General features: G+C 44.6%; 1 protein-coding gene across 3 annotated transcripts in view; it reads right to left on the reverse strand.

Moving 5' to 3' along the window:
- Positions 1–9,098, reverse strand: part of SERTAD2 (SERTA domain containing 2) — a 78,412-nt gene extending 69,314 nt beyond the window's left edge. For 2 of the 3 annotated variants that reach the window (XM_032683284.1, XM_032683282.1), the window contains exon 1: positions 8,854–9,098. The gene's annotated coding sequence lies outside the window, so the exon portion shown is untranslated. Of the gene's footprint in view, positions 1–7,080; positions 7,100–8,853 lie in introns of those variants that run through there. The other variant, XM_032683283.1, reaches the window with a different exon arrangement.
- Between the last annotated feature and the right edge of the window lie 15,891 nt (positions 9,099–24,989).

Genomic DNA, 24,989 nt, shown 5'->3' on the forward strand with positions numbered 1-24,989 from the left:
GCATGATCAGGGGCCTTAATCACAGCAAAAACTGAATTGAAGACAATGACACTTTATGCCCCAAAGAATGCTTGTGCAAAACCCCAGTTCTGCTTCTCACTGGCAGTGTCAAGCCTCATGTTGCATGCACACACCTTAAATGCCTCATTTCCCTGCTTTCCCATTTTCACAGCATTTCTCTGCACAGAACATGACAGAATAACTCCACTCACAAAGCCACCACATCACAGAGTGACAAATACAGGGGAAAGCATCCAAGGGAGGGATCAGGAGTTGGGAGCTCTATATTGACCAAGGACCGACTTGTAACACAGAAGGAAAGCAAAGGATCTCTCTTCTTTCCAGACACACCAGGGACTGAAATGCACACATTTACCAGGCCTAGAATGGCTGATAAATGCAGAAAAGATAGAAGGCTCAGCAGCCAGAGCACTTGTCTGCATGGTGCCTGTTTCCTTCCTGGAGGCCACTGCAGGGATCCTCCTCCCCATCTTACCTGCACAGCACCTTTGCCACACACTCACACTCCTCTCAAGGGCCCTGCATCCTGTGAATCTCGTTCTGCTTCTCAGTATTAACCTGTAAATTCCCACTTATTTACTTTCCTCTGGCCTCTCTGATTTGTGAAGTCCTTGGAGCAGAGATTCTCTGTAAGCACCTGGAAAGTACCTGAAATATCCCGAGTCCTGCTGTGAGTAAATAAACAAACAGCAGTGCTTAAGCACACAACATGTATATTAAACCAAGCATGTAAGAGTCAACTCTGACAACAAAAAATAGGGTTGTAGCTTCTTCCTAGAGACAGTGGCAGTAAATCTACACTTCAGGGTACATCCACTGACCAGGAAAACCTTCAGATTTGCCCTCCCTGCCACACGTTTCCCTCCTTCCCCCATCACACTACACATTTCTGGAATCTATGCCTCACTTTTTATTATAAATTATTCTAATCAGTTTTGTGGCATGGCAGAAATCCAGCATAACCTTCAGAAATATACATGCACACATTGGCTATACAGCTTCTGTATTTCATAGGAGCCTTTCAAGGAGCCTGGTCCAGAGTCTGGGAGGATTTGGCAACCCTTCTCAGCAGCACCCCTGTGGTGGGGATCCTTTCCTAAAGGGTGCTAGATGCATTCACCTATACTATTTTCTTTCTTTGTAAAAGAAGGATTTTTTTTTTTCTTTAATTTCTCATTAAAGTCAGGAAAAGGTGTTCAAGCAGGAATTTTTCCTCTGCTGTTTTACAGGTTGAAGTAGTATGACTTGGGGGTGGTGAAGGGACTCGAGAGAATATCTGAAGTCCAACACAGATCTTTTTTCCCACCCCACCCTCTCCTGAACAGGAAGGTGTAAGACAGTGCTCCAGCTCCTTCAGAATCAAGAGTTCAAGTGAGAAAGAAAGGCAAAGGAAAAATAAAAAATAAAACAATAAGTACAAAAGGCCCAGCAATTATGTGGGTTCTTAACTTTTCCTGGGTAAGGAGCACAGGCTACATTTGTAGCTCTTGAAAACATCCCTACCCAGTTTGTTCACTCACGCTGTTAACAGCTCCAGAAGGAATCTGGATCTGTCACTTTCCCATAAAACTAATAAGGAGGTCTGAACCCCACATTGGGGAGGGACAGTAGAAAAAACCAAACACAACAACGAGGAATTTAAACACAAAGCACTACCATCTTGTTAAATAATACGTTAAGAACTCATCTGCAAGACTGTCTTAGCCAATGAGGGACATAAATCAGGAAGATACAGTAATACTCTCTAGCATGCAATTAGTCACTGTTGTAAGCACTTTAACTCTGGATTTCTTGGATTATACTGCTGTTTGTAACAACTATTACTGTTGCTTTGTAGGAGTGATATGATAGCTGTCCAAGCACCACAATCAAATCATGCTACCAGGACATTTGGGCAATGGATTATCACAGCAAAGGAAATGGATTATCACAGCTTTTATTCTCAACAAGGATAAGAACAAGATGAGATATCATTTTGAACATGGCAGGAGGGACAAGCAGAAAACAATACCTGAGACTTACTTTTTTCCTTCTCCCTCTTTTGGACTTTCCAAGGTATGAATGCTAAAACAATTCTGCCAATTTTAAAAGACAGAAAATGCCTTTTGTAGAATTTGCACGGAAATATCTGAAAACAGAATAAATTCAAAATATTCCAAATCAAAGAACAGTAAAAATAGCCTCCTTGCATTGGCTGAATTCTGGAAGGATCCCTTGTTTCTGGGTATTTCCCATTGCATATCTGGCCACTGCTGCTTTCACTTGACATCAGGTAACATCCTCTGTGTTCCTTTGCAAAGGTTTAAAGGTTCTCTTAAAGAGCTGTACCTTTTACATCACCACTGAAAACCTATCTCATTTTATACCTTAGTTCTCATGCTGCATCTCAAAACAAGTATTAGTTTTTTAACTTCACAAATCTTGTTTGATTTTTTTTTAAGAGTATTTTGGTACCTTCAACACATAAATACATACTTTTTTGGTGCATGGTACTCAAGAGACCCTGATTCTGACCTCAATTTCTTTGGCAACGGCCAAATATTCCAGTACATGATGAGGGAAAACACACTAGTCTTAACACTGTGATGCAGTTTGAGAGATCACTAGTAGCCTCTACATACTAAAGATAAGAAAAGACTATTTTTCTAAGTTTGTTTTTCTGCTTCTATTTATTTGGCTGTTTTTTCTGTTTTAAAGATAGAAGTGAGCTCTGCACGAGATAGAAGAAGCAAAAAACCTGCTCTGCTACAGCACAGGGCACGTGCCTGAAGCTGAGGACACCTGGGTATTATTCCTGGCTGTGGTCCTGGCTCCTTCTAGATGACTGCACCAATTCATGTCACACCTCCAACAGGCTCCCCCTTCACGTTTTCTGTTTGGACTACAGGTCAGCAGTGGTGAACCTTTTCCTTGCCAAGGATGGATGACACTAAACACTACTGGCATGCCACACCTCAGCATGGACCTCAGCACTGCATGACAGCGGCACAACTGCTTTCCATACCAAACCCAAGAAGTGTGGGCCACAGAAAACAGGATCTGGATGACAGTCCCCCAGATCTCACATTCCCACCATAAGCTTTTTAAGGAAGGCTCAGTTGCTATTTTTTTGTACCCTGCGTAGGGCAGTGTTATTTGGAGCTGTTATTGTGATTCTATAAGCAAGCAGCAACGCTGGTAGTTGATTAAGACTAGAAAGAACAATAACAAATGGGAAAAATTTGTCTGGAAAAAAATGGAGGGAATCAAAACAACCAACAAAAAAAGGAATTCAGTAGGACAAAAAGAAAGAAAGCAGCTGGTCAAAAGATACTTGGAAGGAAACTTAAAAAAGATAATCAAAAGTGAAAAAGGCATCCACAGGAACATTTAACTTCATTTCAGCCAAAAACATGGTGTGGGATTTTTTAATAACAACATTGAAATTGGGTAATCAAACAAGCAGTATTTTGTTTTGCCCCACAGCAAATACATGAATATAGACTTTTAAATTTTTAAGAGAAAGAGTCTAAGCTCTCAACGCACTTGTTCTCAGAACTAATGCTTTAACCACATTAGTAACAGCTTATGACAGGACTGCAGAGTAACTACAATTCCTTCTCTATCTAGAAGCTACTTTCTCAGAGTCACCATACCTACTATAATTTTGCAGTTGTTACAGATCCTTGTTATATCTCGAAGTTCCTCCCTATTTTACATGGTAGGAGCTAAAGAGGTTTTGTCCTGGTTCAGCTGAGATCTTTTCATCCCTTTTTTTTCCCCTCCATTTCTGTATTTTTAAACTGCCCTTAACTGGACACACATGGCAATGCCAGATATGAAGTACTGCAGATCACTACAACTATGGGCAAATATTTTAGAGAATCAGAAATTTAATTGCATGTCATGTTACTCCAACTTCTCTGCCCTTCCTGTCACTTCACCTGCTTGTAATCATTAGAAAGCAAAGTGTCAATTCTAAGCTGTAGTTGATCACTAAAAGCACCACGCTGGCCCTCACTGGATCTACTTAATTAGAGATTAGGAGAGACAAAGCATAGGGAGAATATAAACATCATTTTGCCAGTTTATCAGTAAACAGGTTTCGGTTACCAAAGAGATAAGACTGAGGCTGCCTGTTTTATCTGTGCGGCCGGACTGGCGAGTTTACTTTCACTGGAACCACGCCTGCATCAGAATTCCCTCTGAAATGTCAACATGAACCATATTATTAATTTTCCAAGTTGCTGACCTTTCGTGTTGTCTGCATCATAAATCCAGAATTCTGAACTGTTTCTATTCATACAAGAACGTGCTCCACACGTCTCACGGTATCTGAACTCGGTACACAGGCTGCTCACACGTCACAAAACAGATGCTCGCTGCAGCATCCCTGAAGAAGCTGCTGAGTTGGACCTTCCTAGTTCCACAGAGTCCACCAAATTAGCATCAGTTATCCTATCCAGTATGAAGGCAAAGAGGTTTCCTAGGTTACCCCAAAGTTCTTAGTGTATCCTTGCATGAAAAAAATTGTTTCAGAGTATTTTATCAAGGGTCACAGCACACAATCACATTAAAATAATTTGATTGTCAACTTGACTTTAATTTCAATCAGGAAGAAGGAAAGAAAAACCAAAGTCCTTGGATTAGGAGACAGCCATTCTAACTTACATCTCCCAATTAAAATGTTTTATATAGATCATCAGAACCTAATGCATCATACACGTTACACAGTGTGCAACATAAGGTTGTCGGTCTGTCGTTTCTCTGGAAGAGCTCAATGTGATGAATGATCTGGTTACTCCTCTTTCTGGTATAAAAGATGGAGAAGCTTTGAGACAAAGAAATAAAGGCCAATGCATATTACAGATCTTACAGGGCTTAATGTCATCCCTCCTGACTCACACCTCTGAAAACAGTTAAGGTCACTGTTTCTCCTTTATTTTGACTATGGATTTCAGTACATCACATCGGAAGCCTACAAACATTTGACAGAATTTAATTTAAAGCAGAAACGGGAATGTCAGGAACATACAGCATTTGGGCTACAACAAACAATGCCACACCAGCATGTCATAAGAAAAATAAGTGACCTTCCCTCTTGACTCTGCTGACAAACACACTTGAAGACACTTGCAGGCCAGGATGTCAGTGCGATTTCTGGAAGATAATCTAATAAATAAAGACTTAAAAGAGTTTTTAAAACCCCCCAAAACTGACTACTTATTGCCTCAACTGAAAAACCTGCCTTTCCAAATCAACTAATGGTTTGGCAAGCCTACATGAAAGGCAAACAAACAAAAAGCATCTTTTCCTTTTAACATAGAATCTGCAATAAGAAAAAGAAATCAGCATTTTATTGATTTCCATAATGCCATCTCTACAGCTTAACAAACTCACTCAGCTGCTAATGCACTGATGCTATGGAGCCTTCCCATATAATTATACACCCTCCACTTTGCTGAGCCCCAGGGCGCTGTTTCCAACTTTCCAGAGGACCACTGCACCAAAAGTAAAAATAAAAAAACCTCTCTTTCATTACCCAAAGCAAACTGCAAACCAGATTTTGCTTATTTAAATGGGAAGTTAGAGAGACTTAATTTTGAAGGCAGGGAATAATCTGCTAGTCTGCATATATTTTCAGATTTGATATCGTGACAACGAACTCTCACTTAAACTCTCCCCACTTCTAATTTTTTTTCTTCCTAAGAGTACACAAAATACAGCATATAAATATTGCAATAATTATGATTTCCAGGGAGAGATTCTAAAGTCCTTCTCAGCTCAGAAGTGTTTCAAGAGGGCAATTCAGAATCAAACATAGAGACTTTTGTGAATGTCACTGTAATTAACATTATAAAAAAATTATAAAATGTTACCATTGCTATAGGGAATATTTTGTAAGTGAATGTATTCTTCAAAGATATTTTTATTAGGTTTTTGTTTTAAGAAAGCAACCCTGGAACACCTTCTAAACCGAATTTAAGGAAGATATCTTCTTGAAGTCTAAAATCAAAGATGTCCTAAATAATTAGTGAAGTAAATTCTGCCATTTTTCTCCATTTCTCAAACAAATTCAGCAGTCCATAACCAAACAGACAGCTCCAGTATATTTCAGTGAGAGTTTTGTTCAATTAGGGACTGCAGAATTTGGCCCAATTAATCTAGTACTGTCTATCTGGAAAGAATGTAATGGAACTCTGCAGTGTAAACACCCTCCCCAATGACAGAGTCCCCTTTCCTGCTCCCCCTGTTTATCCTGCCTTGATAGTTCAGATCCAACTGCACTGTATTCACCATGTCCATCATGATTCAATGTGCCATTTGAGCTAAAATAATTAATTTTGCTAGGGTTTCCCATGCATATATTAAGTTGGAATCAGTTAATCTATTTCCTCTGAGAATGGTGAACTGCGTGGATTTCTGTTCAACAAACAAACAAACAAGTTGACAGTATCAATACAGAGTTGGAGAACCACTAAAAACAATCTAGTTTGCATAATTAATGTTAATTACAATAACATCTCAATCAGTGACACAAAGGCTTAGCAATGAACACAGTCATACGAGGAAGTGAAAACATCAAACAAACATGAAAGGTTCTCGCCTTGTTCTGAAAGAGTATCAAGCAAACTTTCAAGAGATTTATAAATAAGAACAGAAAGGCAGAAGACAGTTCTGCTTTGTTAGACATATTTTCTTTACAGGCTGCTTAGCACGGGAGCTTTCTTCTGAGATTGTAACAAGACAGTGGATCTGAGCTGTGGACACACCAGATAATACTATCTTTTCACAACATCACATCCAAGTCATTATCAACTGCTTTAAAGAAAAACAACTGGGGGCCTGATCCTTCTGCCAGTGATTTCAATAGCAAACATTTAAACAATGCGAGGTGGATGTTTGGGGGTTCTAGAGACAGAGGGGAATTTGAAAAAAACAACTCCAACTTGAACACAGTGTGTAGGTATGGAATCCCTCGGGCAAAGAGGAATTTCAAGACAAGATAATTAATATTTCAACAATCTTTTTCCTACTTTCCATAGCAACAAGGGAAATCTAAACACACAGAAAACTTACCTGCCTGTTTCACTTGGCAGCACAGAAGTCTTAAAACAGGTTTTTTTTTTTTTTTTTGGTACGGTCACTTAACAGAGCAGATTCACATTTAATCCTCAGAAGTTTTCCTCACGGCCCAAGAAAAATACTTATCCAGCATATTCTCATTTTAAAGGAAAGGGGGGAAAAAATTAGTTATGAAAAAATAAGCGCCACTCTACCTCAGCCGGGTCGGTGCTGTAGTACACAAGTAGTCACACCGGCATCGTGGGGAGTACCTGCGCAGTAAAGCACCGCTCAGGGTGAGTAAGGGCGGTGTAATTGGGTGTGCTGAGAGAAGGAATCAGAGCCTGTCACATCACTACTACAGGGGCCTTTCTGAAAACATGAGTTTCTTGATTACTCTTCACATTAATGCAAATCTACTCCATTAATGAAGTTACACCGGTGCTAAACTGGTACCAGAGGAGAAAGAGGCCCTGTTTCATGTTGATTTAAGAGACCACAGCTCAAGGACCTCCCTATAAAGGTAAAATTTAGGAAGTTATCATGTTATGTTGGGCAAGATACTCCTTGGCAAAAGGACTGATTTTCTATCTGGTATCATTCTTACAGCTGATTTTTTATTCCCCTCCCTCTCTTTATAGATAGAAGCAAGACAAGATATGGTAAAGACTTCGTTTCCTCTAGAAATTTACTGATCTTAAGCACACTTAAGACTACACTTGAGTACCCACTGAGTAAAGCCACATTTTACTAGTATTTATTTACAAGAGTGCTTGCCTTAAAAAAGAGAAACTTCATGTGGAGGACTCCCAGAATGATGCTGACCTTTCCTCTTAACAAAAGTTCAGTAGATTTATTTTTCAGATGCCTGAGAAAGATGATTTTGGAGTGCTGTGAGGTTTGGTAAACCTTCAATTCGGCAATTAGCTTCCATGTGATATGAATTACAAAGATCAAGCAATTAATATTAATAAATAAACCCAGCAAAGTACCGAGGGTTTGGACGCCCTGTATATGGAAAGGTTGCTGTATTTGCTGGGGGTTTTCCACCCCTCTGTTTTATTTTAGCTACTCTGAACATACAGCACATGAGAACACATACCACATTCACGTTTCTAAAAATACATTAAAGAGAGAGAGAAAAAATTAAAAATCAATAGCAATGAAACAGAGACATAATGTGAAACGGTTAAGCACTCCCAAAATCAAGCCAAAGCCACCAAAGCTCCCCGCTGCAGACCACGGCTTCCCCCTTCCAAAAACGGCAAGTCAAGCCCAGGTAACACCGAAACATCCAGGAACGACAGGGTGGGGAGGAGGATGGAGCAACCTAGCAATACAAAAGGTGGGTTTCCCCTGGTTTTCCAGGACGGACAGTGCCCTGAGCCTGGTACGGAGGGGGGGGGTTTGTTCGACCCAGGGACGGCTTTTCGGGATACCCTCCCCATCACCACAGCCTCAACCCGGGGGGATGGGGATAAATAAAACAAAACCCACAAAATAAAACCCCCAAAATAAAACAAAAATCACAAAATAAAATAAATGAACCACAAAAAAAATAAAATAAAAATCACCACCGCCGGCAGCACGACGCGCATTGGAAGTTGGCAACGGCGCCGGCGGGGTTATTATCTTAATTTTCTTTTTTTTCCGTCCCCTTCTCTGGCGGTCCGAGCGGGCAGTGCCCAGCGCCGGGAGATGGGGATGCCCCAACTTCGGAGCAGTTGTCGGTGCCCGCGCCCCCCGCGCCCCCCGAGCCAGCCCGGAGGGGCCGTGCCCGGCACTCACCCGCTCCGGGGGCTCCGCGGCGAGGACCGGCGAGGGGAGCGGGGGGGTCTGCGGAGAGGGGGGGGCGCGGTGGGGACACACACAAACACACACACACACAGGCGGGGGAAGCGCTTTAAACCGTGGGGAGGTCACTGCGAGACGCGCGGCGCTGCCCGGCTCTATCCCATGCCGCCGCGGCGGCCCCGAGCTGAGCGGGGTGAGCCGGGCGGGCAAGCGGCGGCGGCGGGGAGGATGTGACACGGTGACAAGTGCGGCCCGCCAGCCCTATGCCGGGGGAGGGGGGCCGGGGCAGCCCAGGCAGCGCCGCCCGCCCGCACACACGGCATTGACGGCGCTGCCGTGACTCACACACGGGAGTTGGTCACAGGGCGGCACCGCGGAGCGGGGGAGGGAGGGGGGCGGCGTCCCGCCCCCTCGGCCGCCTCACAGCCAATGGCGCGCCGCGCTGCGGCGGATTGACAGCGCGGCTGACCAATGGCCGCGAGGGCCCGCCGCCAGCGCCCGAGCGGCCCCTCCGGCCCAATGAGTCTTCTGAGGACACTCCGCCGCCAGGGGCCGGGGGGAGCCCCGCGGGGGCGGGCGGCCGGGCCCCCGCGACCAATCAACGCCCAGGGTAGCGTTGATGGGCGGCGCGGGCGGCCAATCAGAAACGCGTGCGGGGGGGGGGGGGAAATATGGTCACGCAGGGAGGCAGCGGGGGCGGTGGAACCTCCGCGGGCGGGGCGGGGCGGGGCGGGGCCGGGCCGGGCCGGGCCGGGCGGGGCGGGGCGGGGCGGGGCGGGGCGGGGCCGGCGCCTCAGAGACCCCGAGCAGGGGAAGGGCTCGGCCCGGGCACCTCCTGCTCCGCGGGCGGCTCCGGGGCGGAGCGGGGCTGAGTCCCGGCGCTGCCAAGGTCGTTTCCCGCGGGAGGAAGGAGAGTGGGGCCGTGGGCCCGGGGCGGGGGAAGCCGGGGCGGCCGCGCTGGCACCGGTGGAGAGCCTGGGAAGGGGGTTGTGAGATCCTCGGCTTCCCTCGGGACGCCGGGGCTTGGAATTGGGAAGTTGGGGTTTGCCTGTGTTTGACAGATGTCACGGGCTCAAGGTCCTTTTTTCCTTCTTTTTTTTTTTTTTTTTAAATTATTTATTTATTTTTATTTCTGACAGATTTTTTTAGAGAACAAAGCACATCCCCAGGATCCAGCGCGATGTCGAAATTTGACCAGATGAATGAAAAAAAAATAAAAAATGAAAGTAATAGCCCCGACAGTGCAATTCCTCCTCTCGTGCTGCTGGGGGGGGGGGGGGAATTGACAGGTAGGAACAGTGTCAGTGGAAAGTAGAAAAGCAACATTGTTTTGAGGAATGATTAATATCGGAAGAATTTATTTTGGGTACCGGGAGGAAGTAATGCCCGGTAGGAGTTTCCAACAAATGCTGGAACCTCACCAAAAATTTAATCCTCGTGCAGGAAATGAGATACTCAAATTGTGTTTCACCTCTTCATGTCTACATGCAAACTCTTACACTAAGACCTGTTTTTTGCAGTAAAAGTATAAAGTAGCTGATAAGACTTATGTAAGATAATGAGATAATGCTATCAGAATAAGGGACTACACTGGCATTTTCCCAGGCTGCAAAAATACACAGTTTTGTTTGGTTTAAAAAACTTGTTCCCTCATCAGAGTGCTATAAATACAGATTTTTTTTTTCCCCATATTTTGGCATTCACAGTAATTGAGGAGCTGAAAAACTACAACCTGCAGTAATTTGTTCATGTTTTTCACTTTAGAAATAGTGGGACTAATTACAGTTTTTTTCTGCTAGCTTTTATCGAAACCCAGGGAGCTGGAGCAGAGATTTCACAGTTCCTCATTTGAAGCAGGAATTGTTAAATCATACACCAAAAAAAAAAATGGCCTTCAGATTTGTGTCTTAGCATCAAAGGCCCCTTACTATAGTGTAGTCCTTGCTATAGTGTCTTGCAAGAAATCCAGGATGGATGGTACTCAAATTGCTCTAATATGAAAAGGGAAGAAAATAAGACCATTAAGGCCATCCTGTCAGGATAAAAAAAAAAAAAAAGGAAGAAAAAAGATGGTGGGAGTAAGATATTCATTTCAGCTAACCATTGGGAATAATGAAGGATATTTATAAGTGATCCCCATATTTTAATTGACAGCAAAAGCAGAGAATTTAAGATCTGTCATCTTTTCCACCCCCCGCCTTTAGAAAGAGGTTAAAATACTTGCAAGGATCTGCAACCTTCAGCAGTGCTCACACTGAGTCATGCTTAGGGACTTGTGAATGCTACACAAAAGACGGCTTTGCATCAAATCATGTGCAATTTGGCAAACAAAATTAACAGAGTATTCACCATTCAATGATAGATGAATGAATATATATATATGTATATATGTATTATACATACACACACACCCCCTCCTCCTCTTCAAAGAACTGAAAGGGGTGGGAATCTCAGGGCAGAGGACTGTCTTTTTGTAGTTCTTTTTTTCTTTAATAGCAATATTGTAACAGAACTGAAACAGAAACTGAGCTCGTGAATTTGAGCGTGATTGTTTCTGGATGGTGAGAGTCTATAAGCAATCATCCCGCTCCACTGTACAACCTACAACAGGGTCTTCACACAACACTCCCAGGGACAGCAGCCAAGGGAATATTTCATATCATCCCGGTGCTGCAGCTTTCCCAATATACAGCAGTTTTTCTTCAGGGCCAGCGCTGGCAGGGAAGCAATTATATGAAGGCTTTTACTTTTAAAATCTCAATTTCACAGTTACAGGGAAAAGTAACACAGCCTGCCTGCCAAAGGTGATTTCTGTCTGAGGTGGTTTTGGGTTTTGCAAGTTTGGTTGTTTAGGGTCAGTTGTTTAATTGTTTGCTTCAGCTGAACTAAGCCAAGCTACTCCTCAGTTAGGCTGTGTTTAGAAATTGCAGTATTTCTACCCAGCTGCTTCAAAACTGCTGACAATTAGACTAATGCTGCCCAGACAAGGATCAGCTCAGCTGGGATAGTCGGTGTCCCTGGCTTGGAGATGGCAGCAGCTCACCCTCTGTAATTTGTGTGGGAAGGTCGCGTGTCGTGGATTTGGCTCTGGCTTTACCTGAGAGAACCAAACCACAAAACCCAAAGTAAAAGGAGCTCAGGCAACCGGCTCTGCTCAAGGTGTGTAGTGTGCCTGTAGCCAGGGTAGGTTCCAGGGTCTTGACGCAGCTTTCCCATCCTTGTAAGTGGGGAGTAATTCCCCTGAAGCTCATGGGTTTGAGGTTTCAAAGTCTGAAGCAAATCAGGGTCTGGCAAGAGGGGCCTGATCCCTCCCTGCTTGCATCCATGCACCTCCCAAGCAGTCAGAAATCTTTGATCCCATGCAGGTGCCCTGGTGACATGAACTCCACTTTCAGCTTCGTCTTCTAGGGTGCATCAGAAAGTGTGTATCATTTTGAAGAGAGAACTTGCTAAAAATCTTTCTCTTCTAAGCGTAATTGAGATGATTTTGTTGATATTTTCTCACAAAGACCTTGAAGCCTGGCTTTTTTACTGCACCATAACTGTTTACAAAATAAGATTGTTTAGTTAGTTAGTGACCTTGGGGAATAACTTTAAAAACCTGTAAATACTCACTCATATGTGAATAAAAGCAGTACATTTCCTTCATCTGTGTTTTGCTTTTTGAAAACATTCCAGTCAATTAGATTAGCAGCTAGAAATGTTTATGGAAAGAATTTTAAACCCATTTTAGAGGGTATTCATGGAAAGCAAAATTTTATCTCAAAAACACAGTCATCTTACCAGGTGTTAATTTATGTTCGCCGACTCAGGCAGTGCAAACCAGTATTATGTGTCTGATTTGTTCAGGTCGTGTCTCTCTGCTCTTTATCCAGTCTTGTCTCTTTTTCTGCCCTGCTGGTTCCTTCTCCTCTGCTGTGCCAGGGATGGAAAACGGCACATTTTATTTGTTCGCTTCACACCTTCTGCATTTCCCTCTTGAACAGAGGGCTCCTTTCTTGAGCAACAGTGAAACTAAGCTGCTATCACAAAGCAAACTTGGGGCCCTGGAATATAAAACCACTCCCTGCAATATTTAAATTCCTTTGAAAACCATCCTCTGCCATATGTCTATAAACACTGTCCAGCTGCAATGAGCTAGTAGATTCTTGGAGACCGTCTGCATTTAGCAAAGAAATAACAATATTGTGTGCTGCAATAGAGTCATTTGCCATTTTAAACATTTTGTGTAGATCATAGGTAATTTTGATTCTTTCTGTGTTGGCAACTCTTAAGTAGAACTGAGAACAAAGGTATACCAGTGTAATATACTTACTTTTCTTAAATGGCCTTCATCTTTCTAAACAGTTATATGAAAAGTATTGGGTTTATTGCAGGACATACAGTGTAATTGTGTAGTTTGAAAGACAGAGATTTAAGTTTAGTGTCATAACTGCCATCACATAAACAGGCTAATGTGCGTGCTTCAGCAGTTTAGTGTCACATGCCCAATCCCTTTGCTTCACAAATGACCAAGAGAGAAGATCCAGAGTTCTTGTTGCAAGAAAACAGACCCTCCCTTACCTAATGGCAAAAAGTTCTGTAATGTTTTATCCCTAAATCATGCCATCTGCACACGTGTTTGTAAGCTGCTCCTTCACTTTACACTGTGCTGCTTCTGTTGGTTGCAACACTGTCAGCTGTCCAGTGTCTGTCCCCCCCCCCCAGCACTGTCAGACACCAACCTTTCGTGTAATTTTAAAACTAGAATTACTTCACTAGTATCTTGTAGATGCTTCTGCTCAAACAGCTTTATTGCCTGGCTTACAAACATTTCCAACCTAATCCATGAATGTATAATGCACTGAGCTTCTGGTATTATTCCACTACCAGAAACCACGTGACATTTATTATATTAAAGTACTGAATACTTCACTCTTTAAGTCCAAAGTCTGAACCGCAATTTAAATATGTTCTTCCCCTCACACTACATTTATCATAGAAATTAGCAGAACTTTTACGTGGGCCTCTTAAATACGTAAGGGGTGCTTGTGTGCAAACTTCCACAGCCAGGTGTGCCACCTGCAGCACCTCAGTATTGCCAATTGTCATCTGACTGCAGCCCATTCAGGGCAGAGGTTGTATGGTTTTTCCTGCTTAGGAATGGAGTTTCATAAGTGTAACTCTGTAACACTGACAAAAATACAATAAATAATGGCACTGAACCAAGCACAATTCATCTGTCAAATGCCAAGGGTCAGGTACTTGTAGCAGGGATGCTTTTGTGTGGTCCATGAGAACAAGATCTACTTCTAGAAAATACCCAGTGAGATATTTCAAACACAGAAATTCGAGAAAACAAAGCTGCATGTGGAAAAGGATGCTGAATTCAACAGTAAACTCCCATGAGGTGTTTGTCCGGCTCAACTTGCAAGTGCCTCAAAGTCAGGATTTTATTGTAGGAGAAATACCAGACATTTGTTGTGAGGCATGGCCACCAATTTCTTACACACTGGTGCTGGAAGAAAATGGAGTGTAAATGAAAGGAACAATTTCAGTCATGGCAAAAGCACTTTTACATTTTAATCATACTGCAGAAAGGTCAAGGCTGGATCTGTGTCGGTGCAGAGGGATAATTTGCTTTTATGGTTTAGGAATGTGCCTCTCCAAAACTGAAGCAGTAGGAGCTGGGGAATAAAACAAAATTTTCCTGTGTAGTCTGTTGATTCTGATGCACTTTTAAAACAGCCTTCCAGAGGCATCCTGAAATTTTACCAGCATGGTCAGATGAGAAGGGGTGTTTTCCCTTTGCCAGGACACTTCCCATCCCCTTTCCATCATCTTGTTTTTGACCATTTGCAGCCTGCTCACCTTAGCAGGGACATCAAACAGAGTTCTGTGAAACCTCTAAAGGAGCTGCATAGGGGTAATAAGAATTTTCTTTCTCTTACCCATTTTTCAGACCCAGTCCCACAAAACCAGCTCCCAATGAGACGTCACATCGAGGTTTAAAACTGTGGTCAGAAAGTTGCAAAGGGAGCTTGTCGAGAGAAAGTGAAGTGCTCTTGTTCTGAGGCCAAATGTTAAGCACCATCCCCCAGTTCTAGTACCATTTTTTAATGATCTGTATCTTTTACATGGAGAGGGTCAGGTTGGAAGGGACCACAGTTGGTCATCTGGTCGAACCTCCCTGCTCAAGCAGGGTCATCCCAGAGCACATTGCACAGGATTGTGTCCAGACAGTTCTGGAATATCTCCAGTGAGAGAGACTCTGGGCAACCTGTTGCAGTGCACGGTCACCCAGGTGGTAAAGAAGCTCTTCCTCATGTTCAGGTGGAACTTCCTGTGGATCAGCATCTGCCCGTTGCCTCTTGTTCTATTGCTTGGTACCATCGGGCAGAGCCTGGTCCATCCTCTTGGCACCCTGCCTTCAGATACTGGTAGACATTGATGGGGTCCCCTCTCAGCCATCTCTTCTCAGGGATGAACAGGCCCAGTTCCCTCAGCCTTCCCTCCTGAGAGAAATGCTCCAGTCCCTTGATCAGCTTTGTAGCCTTGCACTGGACCTGCTCCAGGAGCTCCGTGTCTCTCTTGTGCCAAAGAGCCCAGAACTGGACACAGTAAAATACTACAAATTATAATAATTTTTAAAAACATAATGCATTAGCTGTTTGCAGCTGGTTATGCCGTTCCACTCCAAGGAGAAAGACCCTGTCGCCGTTATTTGTCTGCTAACATTGCTGCAAGCCTCAGCCCTCCGGGGGGTGTGCCTGCGGTTGGTGCTGTACATCCCCCCCTGCAGCAGGAGACAGCCCCGGAGCCTGCAAGTCCGCACAGATAAGCCTGGAGCTGAGTGCCGTACAAAAACAGAGGTAAAGTGATTTACTTAAAGATTTACTTAAAGATAAGACCGAGAAGACACCCCCACCCCTTGATCGCTTTAGCCCTGCCGTGCTGATGAGCTGCAAGGAACAGAGTCTCTCAGGTGGGACAGTGGTTAATTCAGTGAGAAAGCAGAAGAAAAATGTCTTGCTACAGATTTAATTCCCACAGTCGTCCTCTGTTACCTCTGTTGTAAACCTGAGGGCCCGCACACAGGCAGGAGTGTTTCTGTTAGAAGTGCTTCTGACAATAAATATTGTGAAAATCAGCATTGTTTTGTTAAAAAAAGAATGGATGTGCACCTCCAGTGACCTCTATTTTTCACTTCACTGAAGTGATTATAAATGGCTTTACTTCTCCATCAGTGCCTTTGCTGTGAACACTGGGCATTGTTTTTACCTCGTTGCCCATATCCAGGTGTACTGAATTTTTTACTCACATTTCCAAATGCTGCCTCTGCCCCAAACTGGGGCAGACTATGCTCCTGCAACAGCACTTCAAAACTCATTGCTGTGGTTATCCATGCTGAAGGAGCGCCCAGGGTCGATGCATGGGTACCGTTTCCATCCACAGCTCTGCTTGGTCCTCATTAATTCACCCACCGTCACGGGAACAAGACAGGGGCTGGAGAGACGTGGGTGACAAGGGGGCTGGAGAGACGTGGGTGACAAGGGTGCTGGACCGTGGGTCTGTCCTTCAGGGAGTGAGTGTGGGAGCTGTAACAAGGCCCTGTGGTCAGGAGAGCTTCAGATGTCATGGGCCAAAATAAGGATCAGGGCTCAGCCTGGGCAGTGGGAAGAGACAACACAGGGAAGCGCCTGGCAGGAACTGGGGAAATCTGCCAAGCTCAAGAGAGAGGTCTCCCCCTCTCTGGGCTGTATCCAGCCCTGATGAGGAACAGCCAAGCTGATGCCAGGAACTGGAAAGTGAAACTGCGCAGAGAGGGAAAAGAAAAAAAAGAAAAGGCAAAACGGGAAAGATATCCAAGCTGCAAAGGAGGAAAAAACACCAGAGTGAAAAGCCAGCGTGCTGGAAATAATTTGTTCAGACTGAATCCGCTAACGGAGGGGCAGAAATTTTGCTGTGCTTGGGAATGTCGCACTTGGAACTTGTTTATTGACAGCATTTCTTTTGCTCCCCCTCCTGCGCTGAGCTAAAGCCAGTGAGTGAGATGGAGGGAGGGAGAGAAGGAGGGAGAAAAAGCGAGGCCAAGAGCCTTCTGCGGTCGGTGGGGGCCTATAAATAGCCAGTGAAGTCTTCTAATACCGATCGGGTGCGTCACCACGGCCCTCCCCGGCCCCGCTCAGCAGCAGCCGAGCCAGCGGGAGCGGGAGCTGCGGCGGCACCCGGAGCCGAGCAGCTGGGCTTGGCACGGAGGGAGCCGGGAGAGGGAGGCCGGGAGGTGCAAAGGGGGTTGAACGCTGTCTGCCGCAGTCAGGCTCCGGGAGGAAGAGGGTGGGAAATGATCCATACGTTCCCCGCAAGCCACCTCGCCTCGCCCGAGTGTTGCAAAGTGTATTCTAGTTCTCACTCTCGGCACCGGTTGGCACCGGTAAATGCTTCTTACTGGAATAAATGGGTGTCCAAGGTCTATGCCTACGCCTGACTTGGATGTTGGGAGGATTTCTGAAGTCCTGCTGTGCTGTTTGCTCCCCCTCCTCGCTCCTCCTCTCCCCATACTAAGGGTCAGAGGAGGAAGAAGGGGTGCTGGATGCAGCAAGATGCACAGGCTGGTTCAGTGCCACCAGTTAGTGATCCCTCCTCTGCAGATTTAAATGTTACCCTCAAAGTGATTAATGGCAAAAGTCTGAGGGATGTTAGAGTGCATTTCTAGCCCAGATTTCCCATCCCTGTAACCATCAGTCCACAATACTGTAGATAACGCTCCCATAAATAAAGCTGCTGCTCCCGCCTGGCCTTTTTAAACCATTGCTGTCTAATCCAGATTTCAAGGCTAGGGTGTTAGAGGACCTGATGCTTGCTTCTCTGAGCTCCTCCTATCAGCCCCATGGCAGCAAGCTTGCTACAAAGAACTTGTATCTAAGACAGTATAAAATGCTTGCAGAAATACAGGGACAACTTTCTGTACTAATTAAAATGAAACTCAAGTTACTTTCCCTTTTTTTTTTTTATTTTTCTAAGCATCTGATCTGCTTCATATCAGTCATTTCTCCATCTGTTTTGTATTCCTTAATTCCTCCTTGCAATTGGCAAACTTGGATGTGATTTGATGTACATTTGTAGGAGCGCAGTTAAGGGAGATCTCTTCATCAGATAGCAGTTAGATACTCACAGTATCACTGGTAAAAGGACGAGGATGGACTGGCCAGATCTCAGTCTCTTCCAAAAGAAATTTTCAGTTATGGAGCATTGTTGAAATTGCTCACTTCAATCCAATGGAAAGAAGTGGAGTAACCCACTGACGAGTTCTTCCTATCTGGGTTTATTTGCTAAAACTCAGCCTGTTAAGCAAGAAGATGCCAGGCTGACACAGTCAGGTCTCTCTGCCAAGCCAATGCCATGAGATATGCTTCTTTTCAGGGAAGGTGGTAATTTCTCCCACAGAGATTTGGGGCTCTCTGTGGGGTCTACCAGCACCACATCAAGGTCCAGTGGAGGAATCATCTCTCTGTGACATCACACCGCATCCAGCAACTGGAGACCCCTTCAGGCATCCTGATTTCCTAAATTTCCTGAAGGTATTGAAGCTCTGGAGCAGTGTGGAGTTGGCTAAGAGCAGCCTCTGCAAGAGGAGGGGCAGCTGTCCTTGGATGTTTGAATAGCCAGTGGGTTTACCAGTACAAAAAACAGCACAAAGAGGGGATAATGAAGATGGTGGTTAATCTTTTAGGGTATCAATGGAGATTTGGCACTGGCATTTAAGGAACAGCCCATGGTAGGCTTCGCTGTGTCAGGGGACACTGCAGTGCTTGCAGCAAGTGATAAAATATCACTGAGAAAGAACAGGACCATCCTCATGTAGGAACAACTCACTCCCAAGCTGAGCGTTTGACTCCAAGCATTATTGTTTTCTTGGTATCTGAAAGGCTTAACCTTCTTGTTTTTGAAGCACTTGGTTTTGAAAGTATTTTGAAAGGATGGATGCAGAAAGAAGAACTAGCAATCCTGCCTCCTCCTCCAAAAAAACCCACCCTAAAATCCAGTGAATAAAATTCTTGATGTGAAACTTCTGTCTAGGCTGACTTTTAGAGGAGACAGTGGATTTGGAACCAATCAATAAATTACTATAATAATATTATCTCATCTAAAATATCAATATTATAAGTTGTGCTCTGAATGTGCAAGCCAGGCTCACCCTCAGATGTGCTTTTCTGCTCCCTTTGTACCCAAGCCAAGTTCTGTACAGGTTGCAAGAGCCTGGGAGGGAGGCAGTTGTGACCTGCCCTGTTTTCTCCACACCAGACAAGTCCTGTTCCTGAGGATGTGATGTCTTGGGAGCCCATGTTCTGCTGGTCACTCCATCATGCCAGAAGTCTCTCCATCAGGCTGCTTTGTTCCCCAGCTCTGCTCTCAGCAAAGCGCAACTAAAGCAGGAGCAGCCTCCTCAGGCAGACCTGTCTCAGTCCAGGGCAAACCTCAAACCCCCTTTCCCCATCTCCCAGCAGCCACCTCCCCGTCATTATTAATATAAATAAATTTGGGGGTGTACATCTTTTCACAGGGAAAAAATAAAACATATGACTTAAAAGAGGTTTAAAATATTTTGGTTTTTTCTAGCGGTGAGGTCCATGCTGGTAGCAGGTCTGATACGAGCTGGGATCTACCTTTCAGAACTGCAGTCATGAGGATTACTCACATATCTAAAAATAAGCCCGTGCTGAAATTCCCCTGTTGGATTAAGACCTAAATCCTGCAATTGTCACTTTTCCACGAGTGTCAATGGCTTAACTAAATATACTGTCCACATTGCTGATGTTCCCAGATTGTTTCTCTTTTCCCTTTTACTAGAACTCCTCCATGTTTCTGTAAGTTTATTTCACTATTTGGTTTCCTTACTTTTTCTTTTCACCAATTCATCACCTTTCCTGCTATGTCCCTTTCCCCAGCCGTATATGATCTCTCATCCTGTCCTTTCCATTTCTTCTACAGCCTTCTCTGCCCATTTGCCACCCATTGCTTAAAACTTGGGAGAAACTACCCAAACTACACATTCCCGCAAGCGTTGAAAAAAATATGTCCAAATTGACCCTGGATTTGTGTCTCTTCCATGCAAGAGCTGATAGAAGTTTATCCAGTGTTGGGGCAATTTGCTGGTAGGGATTCTCTAATGTCTAATAAGAACTGTGCTGACATGAAGTCATTTCAAGGTGACAGTCTTTGGATCACTCTCATGAAAGAAGTGGGCTCATGGTTTAGTCACGTGTGAAGAAGAAACCAAGAGCAAACACTAGGAAGAGGCAAGGATTTCATGTGATTCCAGTGTTTTGTTCTCTACTTCGAAACAAAAAAAGGGTCATGAACAGGTTTTTAAGTGCTGATAGACACCTGGAGTTTAATGGCACCTGTGTGCAAGGAGAACATTAAACACTCTTGAAGCACAATTACCTCTACAAGCACCTTACCTGGGTGCAAACCCACCAGCTCTGGTCTTGGTTAAATTAAGGCACAAGCATAATTTCTCATAATGCAGCATAAGCTCCCCCCATCCTTATTTACAATAAAAAGGTCTCTCTGACCAGGAGGAAATAATTTTCCCTCTGTGAGCTGCTTTTTTTTTTCTGGAATGGAGAGGGTAGGATGTGACAGCAAAAAGGGCATATGGCACATTGTAAGGTGGTACTGTAGGGATGTAGGGTGTTGATCCTTTCGTTTTAGGGCCATTTGGAATGGAGAGGATAGGGTTAGGGTTAGGATTTAGGGTTTAGGGTTATGGTTAGGGTTAGGGGTTAGGGTTTAAAGTTAGGTGTTAGGGTTAGGGTTTAGTGTTAGTGTTTAGGGTTAGAATTTGTGTTAGGGGTTAGGGTTAGAGTTAGGGATAGGATTTAGGGTTTAAGGTTAGGGTTGGGGTTTAGCGTTAGGGTTAGGATTTAGGGTTAGGGTTATGGTTGTGGTTTAGGTTTAGGATTAGGGTTAGGGTTGGGGTTTAGGGTTAGGATTAGGGTTAGGGTTACAGTTGGGAGTTAGGGTTATGGTTATATCCTCCCTCACCACTGCATTGATCAGTGTCTCAGAGAGGTCTTAATTTGAGTAGTTTCCTAATGTACAGTATGTGCAAGATTAAGCTTTTTTTTCAAGAATTTGCTGGTACAATAGAAATATATTTCACAATAAGGAGAACAATTGCCGTTCTAAATATCACAGCATGAAGATACACACTTTGTTGTTCTGTTCCAAAGGACACTTCTGTTTCAAATTCCCTCCTTTCAGGAGCTTCCTCTTCTGAAATTTCTCGCTGTTGTTAAGTAGCCCAAAGGGGGATTTTGTGTGTGTGTGTGTGTGCACATGGGAAGTTTGGCATAATTCATTCAGGATATTGAGGTAATGGGGTTATTCTAAGCATGAAACAACCTAATTTTCATGCCTTTTGGAAGCTGTTCTCTTTGCTTAATTTCAAATTGTTTCCCTTTCAAAGGGTTACTCCTGTACGTTGCAGCTGATGTGGCTGATATGAGACCACGTGCTCTGGACGCCACGGCAGCACATCTGACCATCCAGGAGTGATCCTGACACAGGCACCAGGCCCTTCTCCATCACCTAGGGTAAGTCCCATCAGCGTGAGCACAAGCCATGGGTAGGGCCAAGGTGGAAACCACAGCCTCTAGTCTCCTCACTCACCCCTCCCGGAAGGCCCACTCCATCACCTGGAGGTTTAATGGTAACCCCCCAAAACAGACGGGAGTATCCTTCAAATTTTGCCTCATTTTGTTCATTGCCTCACTGGGTTGAGTGAACTGTGATTTTTACGGAGTGCACTCAGATCCTCATCTCCTCACCAAAAAGAGGAGGCAAGCAGCAGCACCTGCTCTTACAGGGGACACAACCTCCACTCCATTCCACCCACCTCATGCTAGTCCCATTAACCACAGGTTAGATACTTTGAGTGTATTTAGGGGTCTGGAAGTGAAATAGATGCCTAAAATCCCACTGACAGTACAGGGAATTAGGTGCTGAACTGGCTGAGATGCTTTTAGACCTTCCCATCCCACAGCAAACTCCTGCTGAATTCCTATAGCATATCTTTAGGGATGAAATTGGGAGTTTGACCCATGAGCTTGCACACTGTGTGTATGTTCTTTGCTGAACGAAAGCTGAGGGGTGTGAGCCTTTGAAATCCTTTCCCTCAGTTTGATAAGACAATGATTTATAACTGATTTTTGACATATCCCACTCCTTCTCACTATTATCCTGAAAGTATATGCATGATTCTGTTGGTGGTTTATGATACCTACAAACACTGCTACTATTTCAGCTAAACCCTGCATTCCTCCCACAGTACACATGATGCTGTTATTATGGGTATGTAAAACACACATGACAAGAGAGAGACAGTGATTTTGGGAGGCCAGACCCTCCATGCTCCAGCACTGAGCATTGTGCCAGGCAGAGAAGGGATGAAGGCTTGCCAATGGAGGCTTTATATCATCCCAGGGTGATGCATCTGGCAGGGGACCAGTGTAGCTCCTGGCATCCCTTCTCCCCGTCTCAGGGTGCTTCTGATTTATGCCTGGCTCCAGTGGCCCTCCAAGAGCTCTCCCAATCCAGGGACATACCTTATCTCCTGGCCATCTCCCATGATTTTCTCCCAAGCTTGGTTTTGGGCAGAGAAGTAAGGATTGCCATGCTTGTAGTTGGCATATCTTGAGATCCTAGTTATGCAGGAGGCTGTAAGCTTTATGACAGACAAAATATCTGTTTGAAATGTGAATTAATCTACGAAACAGCTACTGGTGGTGAAACTGAGCATATATGTCCCTGGCAGCCAAGAAGGGGGCATTCCCAACCCCCGAAGCTCACAAAACAAAACAGAATTACACTGAAAATTTAACTCCAAACTGTGAAATGACAACCAAAAGAAAGGCTTTTGTTTTCCCTCTCCTTTTTTTTCCTCTTGAACTGAACAGTACCTAACTGTTTAACATGCAGGGGAGGATTAGTTATGTAGGGCTCTTGTGTAGGTAAAGCACCACGTCCTTGGCCCTCTGCCCACATAGCGCAGTGCGGGATCTCTTGTTACAAATTGCAGCTGTGTAACATAACAGGAAACGTGGGGCTTTAAGTTATTCCACTGGAAAGATTAATTATTTGGAAAATAGTTATGCAGCAGCTTTGTGTATTTTTGGAGCAAAGGTGACCAGCACCTTCTTCAATTTAAAGAAAGAAAGTCACTGGGAAGGAAGAAAAAGAGGAGCTCTGGGGAGTAGAAGAGTTGTGGGACAATTTTATTTTAATTTTTTTTTTAAATAATATTTGAGTCATCTGCTGTCATGGAAGGAGTAAAGCTGAGCTTCAAAAAGGACAGCCCTGGCAGGGTGAGGGTGGTGGAGGAACGAGACTTGTTGGATTCAACTGGACCTTTACCTTTCCCATCCAAAATTCCATTCATCTCCTTGAGGGGAAGATGCAGGAATCCTGCTGATGGGGGAGACAGATGAGAAGCGAGTTTGGAGGCATAGGCTCAGCATGGTGAGTCATGGTCTCCTCAAAACATGCTGCAAACAGCCTGTGGTAAGACACCATATTCTGGAGAGCCTCCTCCCTCCAGGCAAACACTCCTGATAAGGCAAATACAGTGTCTAGAGGGGAACAGAGGGGCAGAGAATGGGGTGACAAGTAATATCTCCCCCTCATGTTGCAGAAATAGCGTGGCCAGCAGGACCAGGGCAGTGATCATCCCCCTTACTTGGCACTGATGTGGCTTCACCTTGAATCCTGTGTTCCATTTTGGGCCCCTCACTACAAGAAAGACATTGAGGTCCTGGTACATGTACAGAGAGGGTCAGTAAAGCTAGGGAAGGAGCTGGAGAAGCATTGGAAGAGGCTACCCTGGGAACTGGTGGACTCACCATCCCCAGAGGTATTTAAAAGACATGTGGCACTTGGGAACATGGTTTAGTGGTGGCCTTGGCAGTGCTGCGTTAACGGTTGGACTTGAAGACCCTAAAGTTCTCTTCCAGCTTAAAACAACTTCATGCTTCTGTGTCTGCCTGTCCCTGAGCTTCTTTATATAGCTGAGTTCACAGGATTTTAATTTGCTCCTCTGCATGTGAGCGATCACCCCAATTAAAGGAAACCACTGAAACAGCCGAGGCGCTGCTGCAGTGCGTGGGCATGGGCCACAGCCAAGCTCTGCCATTGCCTCTGCACATGCTTCCCAGTGACTTCAGAGAGATCTGTGGCCAAAGCAAAATGTCTCCCTGATCAGGATTCCTCCCAGCATCCAAGTTTGCTTAAATACTGGAGCCCTCTGGAGGGATGTGGTTTGGATAAAGAAGCGGTAGCTATTTTTAGGCAGCACAATGGACCTCTTAGTATAAGTTTTTCCACTCAGACACTTAACCCATGGCCATTTTGCAGGAGCAGCTATCCCAGAGCTAGCTTGGAGCTAACCTGGTCTCCTGGGACTTTTGCCCACGGCTTTGATGGAGACCTGGTGGTCCCTCTCTGTTTGCTGAGCTAGAGCTGCCAAAACGAAAGTCCCGAGGGAGAAACCCTTCTGCATGAATATCTCCGTGGGTTTCGGGATGAACCTAGTGAAAACAGTGACTTCTGGCCTGGCACTTGTGCTCTTGGACTTCTCTCCTCTCCTGCAGGCAGAAGGAACAGGAAAGAAGTGCCCCAGGAGCAACAAGATGTAGAACCCAAACCGTGTCCGTCTTCCCTCCTTCCATCAACATGCTGGGGAAGCCTGTTTTCAAAGCAGCCCATTTTTCACGATCCACACCGGGATAAGGATGATTAATAATAGATTAATAATAGCAAGAGGCTTCATTCAAGGTATAAATGTCCCGTAATTGATGCAGGACAGTCCATTATTTTCAATTTTTACATTTCAGGTCCTGGCAAAGCACAGCATCAGTTTAAGAAGGGGCATAAAGAAAGTTTCTTTTAAAATCAAGAATGCCTCCTACGTAAGTAGCAGACCAAACAGAGAGAGCAGTCTCTTAACTTTCCAAGTTTTTTATTTCTGCCTCATTTGCTGCTACCTCAGACTAACCAAAAACTCTGTGTTTGTCTAATATAAAAACCCCTATTTTTGCAAAACTCTTGAAGCCACAGTAGTTTAGCTCTACCACAATAATTTGCCACTC

Source organism: Chiroxiphia lanceolata, chromosome 3 (assembly GCF_009829145.1).
Source record: "Chiroxiphia lanceolata isolate bChiLan1 chromosome 3, bChiLan1.pri, whole genome shotgun sequence".
NCBI classification, from domain to species: Eukaryota; Metazoa; Chordata; class Aves; order Passeriformes; family Pipridae; genus Chiroxiphia; species Chiroxiphia lanceolata.